Source organism: Osmerus mordax, chromosome 22 (genome assembly GCF_038355195.1).
Source record: "Osmerus mordax isolate fOsmMor3 chromosome 22, fOsmMor3.pri, whole genome shotgun sequence".
Taxonomy (NCBI): domain Eukaryota; kingdom Metazoa; phylum Chordata; class Actinopteri; order Osmeriformes; family Osmeridae; genus Osmerus; species Osmerus mordax.
In genome coordinates, this window is record NC_090071.1 from 13,279,917 (window position 1) to 13,290,738 (window position 10,822).

General features: G+C 39.9%; 2 long non-coding RNA genes across 2 annotated transcripts; both read right to left on the minus strand.

The window, feature by feature from the left end:
- Positions 1-275: 275 nt before the first annotated feature.
- Positions 276-934, minus strand: LOC136966345 (uncharacterized). The gene is made up of 3 exons (XR_010879373.1): positions 732-934; positions 536-638; positions 276-368 (listed from the first exon to the last, which is right to left on the minus strand). It is a non-coding gene; the product is annotated as an uncharacterized lncRNA (long non-coding RNA).
- Positions 935-1,080: 146 nt separating this feature from the next.
- On the minus strand, positions 1,081-2,188 carry LOC136965770 (uncharacterized). Its single transcript, XR_010879345.1, has 3 exons — positions 2,149-2,188; positions 1,273-1,323; positions 1,081-1,161 (listed from the first exon to the last, which is right to left on the minus strand). It is a non-coding gene; the product is annotated as an uncharacterized lncRNA (long non-coding RNA).
- Positions 2,189-10,822: the final 8,634 nt, after the last annotated feature.

Here is a 10,822-nt window from a genome sequence, read left to right on the forward strand (position 1 = left end):
CTCCTAGCAACGTCATTTTCCGACGTTGCCAGTCCGTAACCGCGACCTCCTAGCAACGTTCTTTTGTGACGTTGCCAGTCCGTAACTGCAACGTTAACTAAGTAACCTATATTTCTCAATTCTACTGCTTATATTGGGGCGGTTCATATGCAGACCTAATTTGCTCAAAATGCTACTTGTTCTTGTATAATAGGCTACATGGTAGCCAACTTTAGGAGGACTATGTTTGTGTGATGTGTAGCCTAACTCCAGCTAATCATAAACAAGGCAGCATTTCCATGTAACATTGTCATTTTATTTCAAACAAAGTGCCAAACAGTGAATTAAAATCTTCTGCCAGTCCCCGCTACAGGTCCTGTCTGTTGGCCCTGACAATGAAGCACAAAATAAGTTAGTGTTCTATCAACATAATTGCACGTGTAAAAAGGCGCTATACAAGTCATAAAAAAATCACATCTAAAAAAATATACATCATCAAAAAAATATGTGATTCTAGATTTTTGTCACATGGAAGCTGCAATCATGATTCATTCACCTGGCTTGTTTTGAATGGGCTGCCGGGGTGTGTTTGAGTGTCTGCTCTATGAGGAGCTCCACAGCTTTCTCTCCCAGTCCCGTCTTCCACTTCATCACAGCGTCTGGAATTAGAAGTCATGAACTTATTGTCAACACCAATGTGAAAGTTGAACGCTGCATGTAAGCCATAGTTCATGGCATCTCCAAACACTTACCACTCTCTTTCGCAACTCCAGCACCTTAAGGCGCTCCTCAAGGTCTTGGAGTTCAGCCTGTGTTTGGGCCACCTGTAGGTCCATCACTGGCACCTCTTCAGTGTCTGCCCTGTAGTCGCCTGAATAGGAGAGCCTCTCGCTGGTTCTCCTCCAATGTATCCATCTTCCAGAGCATAACCTGTAATGTGTCTGTCATTAAAGACAAGTAAAACAAGTTTACAAGAGTTAGCATGATTGGCATACACTGTGGTTCTTCTAGATTAGCTGTAACATTGATGTAAATAACAAATGTTACCTTGAATGGTTGTATACAAAGCATATATATTTTTGAGTGTCTTATATTTGCACTTGCCTGGCTACCAACTGTTTTCCTGGGCCCCCAATGGGTTCACCTCCACCAGACCAGAGTTGACATCTAGGGGTATGGAATCTGGTGATGCAAAAGCTTTAAGTCATGCTTTTGCTTCAAAACATAGCCTTTAGGGTTGCCATGGCTCATACAATTATTGTCACTGTTTTAAACGGTCATTCATTACTTTACCATCATTTCCCAGGGACACAGTGCTAGGCCGTGTGACGGTGGTAGGATAATCTGTACAGAAATGAAAGTGGAATGTAATTTATGTACATAGTTTTAGCATATTGATATTAAAGGAGTAGCATTGCACATGTGATCGTTCGAAAGCAGGGCCCCACATCGTAGTGTCGCACATGTGTGATTCTGAACATTCAAACCGACTATTTTCCGATAGACAAAAACTATATGACAAACGCTATAATATGGCTTCAGAATTTACAATTAGTAGGCTAACAACTAACACTAGCAGGTAGTAGCATTGCTACGAGTATTATGCTAGGTTGCTAGGTAACGGAAGCTAATTAAAGCTACCTAGCTGCCGTTTTGGAAAAATAACTGGTGGAAGCGTCGGAAATATTTAGAACTCACGCATCTAAAGGTTAAAACGAATAAACTTATGTCATGTACAAATTGGAAAAATTTGTGATACTTTTAAAGATGTCATTGCTATGCATGCCATGACCGACTGTGATTAAAACGTGATCAGCCACGCTAGCTCCACAGTCTTTGAAAATTCCGGGCTAAATAACTATTTTGGGACAAGGTTTCTTAACAGTTCTGAACGTTTATTTTCACTGATTCTTTTGTGGGTGATTTGTGAGACGCTAAACTTTTATAACATGTAGGCCTATGCATTTTCAGTATTTCAACATAACTTTCTGGAGGGGTTAACCTCTACTGTACTGTAGCTAGCGAAATCCTAACGTAAACAATGTGAATCTGATAGCACATAAACAGGCTAAATAGCCTAAATTTAAAAACATATACCTATTAGCATGCCCCATCCAATTTCTGAAAATATGTTTCTATATTTAAAACTATTTCTGTAAAGAAACTTACCTTTGAAGTAGCTAATTTCCAGTTGAAATCCAATGCGTACAATACGGTGTTGAACCCCTGCAAAATCTCTTCTGAAACCCCAGTTTCAGCGATGCGTTGAAATGGGCATGCGCAAAGTTGTTGCTCAGGGGCAGACTGAGGGGCAGGTTTGCTAAGGAAAAATTGTAATATTCTGTGATGACTTTGGAAATGAAACTCTTAAGAGTCGCTTACCTTTTGGTCACATTTAACAATTTTGTATTACAAAAATTATTGGAGCACAAATTTGCATTGTGTGTCATACAGCTTTGGTGTGCTATACAAAGAATGTTTGCTTAACCATGTTACACATCACACATTAATTGCTTTTGTACATGTTTATAGTAAAGAATGAAAGACTAAATTATATTCCAAATTCAGTCTTTTATTTATTAAAGCTATGTTTCTGCATATGAGAACATTGATGACCAATGACATGCTGGGGCTGAGCTGCACATGAATTACATGCATTGTGTACATTTATACGTGCTGGGTGCAACATTTAATATTGTGTGTGATTGAAATTCATGTAGACTATGGCTACATTGCAAAAGTGTCAGAACTGAGAGCAGTCCAGTGTGATCTCTCCATCTCTGGATAAACCACTATATTGCACTCGAGATCCGTTGTCCTGCGACCAAAGAGCGACGTAACCGCAACTTAACCCATGGTACCAAAATTAATGTATCCAGGGAGTCAGGTGGCTGAGCGGTTAGGGAATCGGGCTAGTAATCTGAAGGTTGCCAGTTCGATTCCCAGTCATGCCATCTGACGTTGTGTCCTTGGGCAAGGCACTTCACCCTACTTGCCTCGGGGGAATGTCCCTGTACTTACTGTAAGTCGCTCTGGATAAGAGCGTCTGCTAAATGACTAAATGTAAATGTAAAATGTAAATCTCTCCATCTCTGGATAAACCACTATATTGCACTCGAGATCCGTTGTCCTGCGACCAAAGAGCGACGTAACCGCAACTTAACCCATGGTACCAAAATTAATGTATCCAGCCGACCAAGGTACGACGTCGCGGCAACGATGTCCATGGGACCAAATAATAACGTAACCAGCCGACCAAGGTACAACGTCGCGGCAACGTTGCCCACGGGTCAAAAAATAACGTAACCAGCCGACCAAGGTACAACGTTGCGGCAACGTTGTCAAGGGGACCAAAAAATAATGTAACCAGCCGACCAAGGTACGACATCGCGGCAACGTTGTCCACGGGTCTAAAAATAACGTAACCAGCCGACCAAGGTACAACTTCGTGGCAACGTTGTCCATGGGACCAACTGGCAACATTCCCTTTATAACGTTGCTACGACGTTGCCACGACGTTGCCAGAAGGTAACGTCGCGGGTTACCAACTGTGCACTTACTGGCAACGTTGCCGCAAAGTCATGTGTTAGCTGGGAAGCGGTTTCCTTGGAGATGTAGCCATTGACCTTAACAACGTTGCATCTGCTCGGCAACAAAGTAGCCTAAAAAGCCTTTTAAAAAGCCTAAAACAACCAAATACGGTTTTTGCACAGGTCCGCAAACGCCCCGCAATCGCTTCCCGTTTTAAAGAAGCATCTGAAGCAGACAGAAGACGAATTGATGTTGTTGATATGTTGCGTTGGAGATGTAGTGACGTCACCAGTGCAAGTGCAGCTGATTGCTCTAACAACATGGCGTCTGCTCCAGATTTGACGTGTTTGATTTGGGATCTTCCCACGCATTGTTGTAGTATATATAAGAAACCAAATGTTTACTCCTCGACAGGTCAGCAAACGCTTTGTCGCCTCGATTTGTTAAAACGATTTAACAAATCTCGGTTTACAACGGTGTTTGCAGACCTGTCGAGGAGTAAACATTTGCTGTTTGTATACTATATCATTCACATTTCGAAAAAGGTATACATTTAAGTTCGCTAAAGTGCCCACTAGATGGCAGTGTGAGAGCACAAATAGTAAGGGCAAAGCCTCTGGTCAATGTGATGGGTATACCCAATGATAAATTGTGGCGCAACAGCAAGCAGAACTAGAGAGGGTACAATTTCTGGGGAAATTGTAGGGTGTGCTTGCTTGCGTCGGTGGCACAGGGGTCCGTTTTTGAATGACATTTTTACAACTGATTTCAGTATATTTTATATGAAAATGCATACTTATTATTTATAAAGATTAAATAGATTTAAAAGCATTTTTTCTTTGCTGCTCATTTACAACTGAAAATACGAGTGAAGTGTAGAATGAACAGTACACTGGTTTGAAACCACAGGTAATGGTAATTTTACCAACAAATCGTTTACTAATGTCAGAATAAATCCTACAACGAAAATGTATATGTGAGGAATGTTTATTTTAACGATTGAAAACAGATAACGCTACATCATAGACCACCGTAGTATGTGTTGCCCGGGCAACATAGGCTAATGTCATGATGCTAATACTTCAGTGAAATAGTAGACTACTGTTTCCGAAAGTAGATGTACTTCCTTAATAATATCAGCTTATATTGTACATTACACATCACAATTGTGTGTCATATCACAAAGTAAAATGAGTAAATAGTTATCACCCTGGCCTCTTTGCTTGTGGCGTTTCTGCAGCTGCCTTGCAGTAAAGCTATAGTTAGCCTAGCTATCCCCCAAGTTAACAGATGCGAAACGAATGTTCTGCCAAAGGTAATCACGCGTGTTTTCGTGACGTTAGTGACGTAGTGACGTTAGTAACGTCAGTGACTGTGGCTAGCAAATTAGCCACCGTTAGCTTCACTTTTCGCCACAAAAACGTAACTTGAGCCTAAACCATGCAACGGAACGTAAATCCCAATAGAAGCAACTCAATCGCTACCAAGACGAAACTTTTGACACCTAGGTTGTCTATGTAGGCCAAATATTGACTGAGTTTTAGGGGGGCAAAAAGAATAATAATAATATATATGTGAGAGAACAAAGGTTGTGCTCTCGCCGAAGGCTTGAGCACACCCAATTACACATGTAAACGGAGTAATCGTATTATTGGCATAAACCGACAATTGCTAGTAATCGTGTTTCTCATGGTCAAGTAAACGCACCAATCACGTGTGTGAGAGACTGAGTGGTGCGTGTCTGTCGTTACGGCGATGGTGCAGCTATGATTGCTAATGCGCTGAGGGCAGAGAATAAGAGAAATGTAGCTAGAATCCATACCTCAAACAAGATAACCTAGACGCAAAACTGTACGTCCAATCCAAAATATAAGGATATTTTCCGAGACCCAAGACTCTGCCGAAACCAGAGATGTCCTTTATATGTCTGTGCGGTCAGAAATACTAGGAGGAATAATCAATAATAAGTTGATATAATAAGTTCCTGCGAAACAGCAGTGAGAATGCTGAAAACCTGAATGTGGATAGCTGACCATGCTAAAAAAGCTGAAAATAGTGATTTTTTTTAGAAAGTTATAAGCTGAAGCTTCAAAGCGCCCGAAAGGTATTTTTGAAAGGGGCAGGAGCTGGACGAAGGCATAAAACTACAGAAAAGAGAACAATGCAAAAAAAGAAATAATTCAGAAGAATTTGAAAATTTAGTAGAAAGTCATTTGCTCAGGTTTCAAAAGGTCTAAAATGTATTTTAGAGATGACCTGGAGCTAACTGATTAAAATGCTGCAGCAAAAAAAGTTGAACTATTGTGGGTAGTAAATAAGATCATGCTACATCTAACCAGCGGATCATCTTGCAAGTGTGTCAAAGTGGTATTTTTACAGACTGTATTAACACCGTAGGCGTGAATAATGCATGCATCGTGATTGTCGTCCATCTCTAGCCGAAGCTAAACTAGAGAGAGGATGCAATGGAACATTTCCTACATAAGCTACATCTACTGCTTCAAATTGAAAACGGAGACCATCTTTTAATTAAAGACAAGTTCCTTAACCTCTGTTGTCAATATCGCCAATACAAAGTAAATACTGTTCAGTTACGAAGCATTTGTTTGTAGCTAGGTAACGAATATTATGTCTGGAAAAACGTAGCTAGCTATGTGACCTGGTTTCGCCATATGATGACAGTCGTAGCGTCACTAGAATGGAGGCTAGATTATGTACACTTTAAGCTCAATGTAGCTACATACCTTGTTTGGCCAATTTGGTCGATTGTGGAAAAAAATCGACCCGTTTTTAGTTATGGAGAGCCATCGCGCTAGCTTGATTATAAGAGAGAACAACAGAAATGTAGCTAGACTCCATACCTCAAACAAGTTAACCTAGACGCAAAACTGTACGTCCAATACAAAAAATAATGATATTTTCCGTGACCCAAGACTGCCGAAACCAGAGATATCCTTTATATGTCTGTGCGGTCAGAAATACAACTCTTGGCAGTTTCGAAAACGTGTACCCAATTCTGCTTTCATGTTGCGTGTCTGTTTGGTTGCCACGGTGATGGCGCAGCTGTGATAGCTAACGAGCTAGGCAGAGAGAAAAACGAACATTTACCTAGCATCCACACCTCAAACAAGTTGACCTAGACACAAAACTACACGTCCAATCAATAAAATGAGGATATTTTCCGAGACCCAAGACTCTGCCGAAACTAGAGATGTCCTTTATATGTATGTGCGGTCAGAAATATGTCTCTACCGGCAGTTTCGAAATCGTCTTCCTTCCTGCTTTCTCTGACGGATTTTACCCACCTCTCCATTGAAGTTAGTGAGAGAATTTGAAAGGCTACTCTCGCTTCAAGGCCCATAGCTGAAAATCTGTTAATGTGAGCTCTTTAGTAGTTACATTGGCTGAAAGAGGACAATTTTTCCTACATTTTAAGGTATAACTTGTTTCTGTACGTTAAACTATATGAACGTTAGAGGAATTTGTTTGACAATTTAGTTGAATATCAGAAAAAGAGCAGCCAGCAGTGTGCCACTCTGCTTGCTTCTCATTCATAAAAATCAAGAAGGAGCAAACATTTTAATGTATTTCAAACTGTCATAATTCAAAATTGGCTGAATATTTGAAGGTTGAATGGTGTCTCTAGCTGAAAGTATGCTGAAGTAGTTACGTTTGAAAGAGGAGGAAGCTTTTTAATGATTTGAAAGGATTTACCATTACTTTTAATGGGAGAATAATTTGCACAAAAACCTTAATGTCTTAAAAAGTATAAAAGTGAGAAATACCAAAAGTCATAGCCAACATCTCCTGAAGGAGCTGAACGTTTTGATACAAGAATTGTAGGAATCGGTGAAAGTATGCAGAACTAGTTAAAGGCCGAAAAACGGCGGAAGAACTAAGAAGTTGATATAATAATAACTAGAAACGGCTGTTCCTGCGAAACAGCAGTGAGAATGCTGAAAACCTGAATGGGGATAGCTGACCATGCTAAAAAAGCGGAAAATTGTGAAACTTTAGTAGAAAGTTATAAGCTGAAGCTTCAAAGCAACCGAAAGGTTTTTAAAGGGGCTGGAGCACCATTCCAACAATGATTTGAAAGGATTTACCATTACTTTTAAAGGGAGAATAATTTGCACAAAAACCTTAATATTTAAAAAAGTATAAAAGTGATAAATGAGAAAATACCCGCAAGCTGAAAGCTGAAATGAATTTCAAAAATGTGTGAGTCACACGAAAGAGGCAGTGTGGAATCTGAACTGCATCATCTAACAACGCTAACAGCTAAAATAGCCTACAATGCGGGAGAAGCTGAAAGCTGAACTGTTAAACAGAAGAAGTAGGCTAGCTAGTCGTAACAAGAATATTATCGTTTTAACAGCTGAAATTATAGTTGGGATAGTAATAGCAGTACCAGATGTAGCCTACCATTGAGTGTGTTTACTCGGCTTTCTTAGTAGGATTCAATGTGTTGATGGAATGAAACATACAGCAGTAGAGCCGATACAGGAAGACACGGCGACACTTTGTTGCAGAAGGATGATGGTGCAAGTTTTGGCCGTGGAGCATACAACGATTAATAAAAAAGAATCATGTAGACGCGTTTATTGAGTAATCGCATAACTAATTACACATGTAAGCGGAGTAATCGTATTATTGGTATAAACCGACAATTGCTAGTAATCGGGTTTCTCATGGTCAAGTAAACGTACCAATCACCTGTGTGAGAGACTGAGTGGTGCGTGTCTGTCGTTATGGTGATGGTGCAGCTATGATTGCTAACGCGCTGAGGGCAGAGAATAAGAGAAATGTAGCTAGAATCCACACCTCAAACAAGATAACCTAGACGCAAAACTGTACGTCCAAACCAAAATATAAGGATATTTTCCGAGACCCAAGACTCTGCCGAAACCAGAGATATTCTTTATATGTCTGTGCAGTCAGAAATACGACTCTACCTGCAGTTTCAAAAACGTGTTCCTTTTGCTTTCCTGGTGCTTGTTTGTTTGGTTGCCACGGTGATGGCGCAGCTGTGATAGCTAACGAGCTAGGCAGAGAGAAAAACGAACATTTACCTAGCATCCACACCTCAAACAAGTTGACCTAGACGCAAAACTATACGTCCAATCCAAAATATAAGGATATTTTCCGAGACCCAAGACTCTGACGAAACCAGAGATGTCCTTTATATGTCTGTGCGGTCAGAAATATGTCTCTACCGGCAGTTTCGAAATCGTCTTCCTTCCTGCTTTCTCTGACGGATTTTACCCACCTCTCCATTGAAGTTAGTGAGAGAATTTGAAAGGCTGCTCTCGCTTCAAGGCCCATAGCTGAAAATCTGTAAATGTGAGCTCTTTAGTAGTTACATTGGCTGAAAGAGGACAATTTTTCCTACATTTTAAGGTATAACCTGTTTCTGTACGTTAAACTATATGAACGTTAGAGGAATTTGTTTGACAATTTAGTTGAATATCAGAAAAAGAGCAGCCAGCAGTGTGCCACTCTGCTTGCTGCTCCTTCATAAAAATCAAAAAGGAGCAAAAATTTTAATGTATTTCAAACTGTCATAATTCAAAATTGGCTGAATATTTGAAAAAGCTGAATCATTTGGGAATAGCTGAATGTCTTGTGAACATTTTAAAGGTTGAATGGTGTCTCTAGCTGAAAGTATGCTGAAGTAGTTACGTTTGAAAGAGGAGGAAGCTTTTTAATGATTTGAAAGGATTTACCATTACTTTTAATGGGAGAATAATTTGCACAAAAACCTTAATGTCTTAAAAAGTATAAAAGTGAGAAATACCACAAGTCATAGCCAACATCTCCTGAAGGAGCTGAACGTTTTGATACAAGAATTGTAGGAATCGGTGAAAGTATGCAGAACTAGTTAAAGGCCAAAAAACGGCGGAAGAACTAAGAAGTTGATATAATAATAATAATAAAGAGAAACAGGAAAACAATAGTGAGAATGCTTAACAGCATTCTCACAATAATAATAATAATAATAAAGAGAAACAGGAAAACAATAGTGAGAATGCTTAACAGCATTCTCACAATAATAATAAAGAGAAACAGGAAAACAATAGTGAGAATGCTTAACAGCATTCTCACAATAAAGAGAAACAGGAAAACAATAGTGAGAATGCTTAACAGCATCTCCTGAAGGACATCTCCAACATCTCCTGAAGGAGCTGAACGTTTTGATACAAAAATTGTAGGAATCGGTGAAAGTATGCAGAACTAGTTAAAGGCCAAAAAACGGCGGAAGAACTAAGAAGTTGATATAATAATAATAATAATAAAGAGAAACAGGAAAACAATAGTGAGAATGCTTAACAGCATTCTCACAATAATAATAATAATAAAGAGAAACAGGAAAACAATAGTGAGAATGCTTAACAGCATTCTCACTATTCTCACAATAATGCTTAACAGCATTATTGTGAGAATGCTTAACAGCATTCTCACAATAAATAAATATATATGTGAGAGAACAAAGGTTGCGCTCTCGCCGAAGGCTTGAGCACACCCAATAACATTACAACAAAACAGGTTAGGAATACACAGGGTTGAAGACAGCTGGGCCCCGTTCGTCGTAAGGGTTGAAGCTAAGTTAATCAATTGTCCCTTTAGCCCGTTAACATTAGCGAGATGAGTGAGAAAAGCAAATATCGGTTCGTCAACGGCTGATCCGCATCCAAATCATGTGGTTAATTTCAATCAGGCTAAACTTATCAGGGAAATTGCACGTGCACGTCCTACTTCAAAAGGCAGGAAAGGTCGATCACCAAAACCGTGATTTTCTAACGGTATGATGGCGGAAAAGACGAAAGAGAGAGCGGTGATAGGCTATTCTCGCCATCCGAGCAAACTATTATAATGAGTCTCTAGACAATAAGCATATTATCATGGCTACGTCAAACACCGCTGCCAGAGCAAAACAAGCATCTTGGGAAAAAATTGCCGATAAGCTAAATGCGAAAGTTTTGGGGAAATGTAGGCTATAGGCTCATCTTAAGTGCCTCATTACCCCAATCAATCAGATCACATTTCTTTAATTGTGCCTGCTGGTATAGGTGTAGCACAGTCCACAGACAAAGCACAGTACCATCACACCTTCTCCTACCCCCGACAAGGAGAGGGTCTTCCCCCTTTGTCCTTCTCCCAGAGGAGAAGCTTCAAAGCTTCTGGCCCAGCATGGGGTCAGAAACAGGGGCCACACGGCCCACAGTATCAGACAAAGGATTTATAAGGAAGAACTTTCTTATGTGGATTTACAAACATATTCTCAAGGACTACATGGCTCATGGACACTATT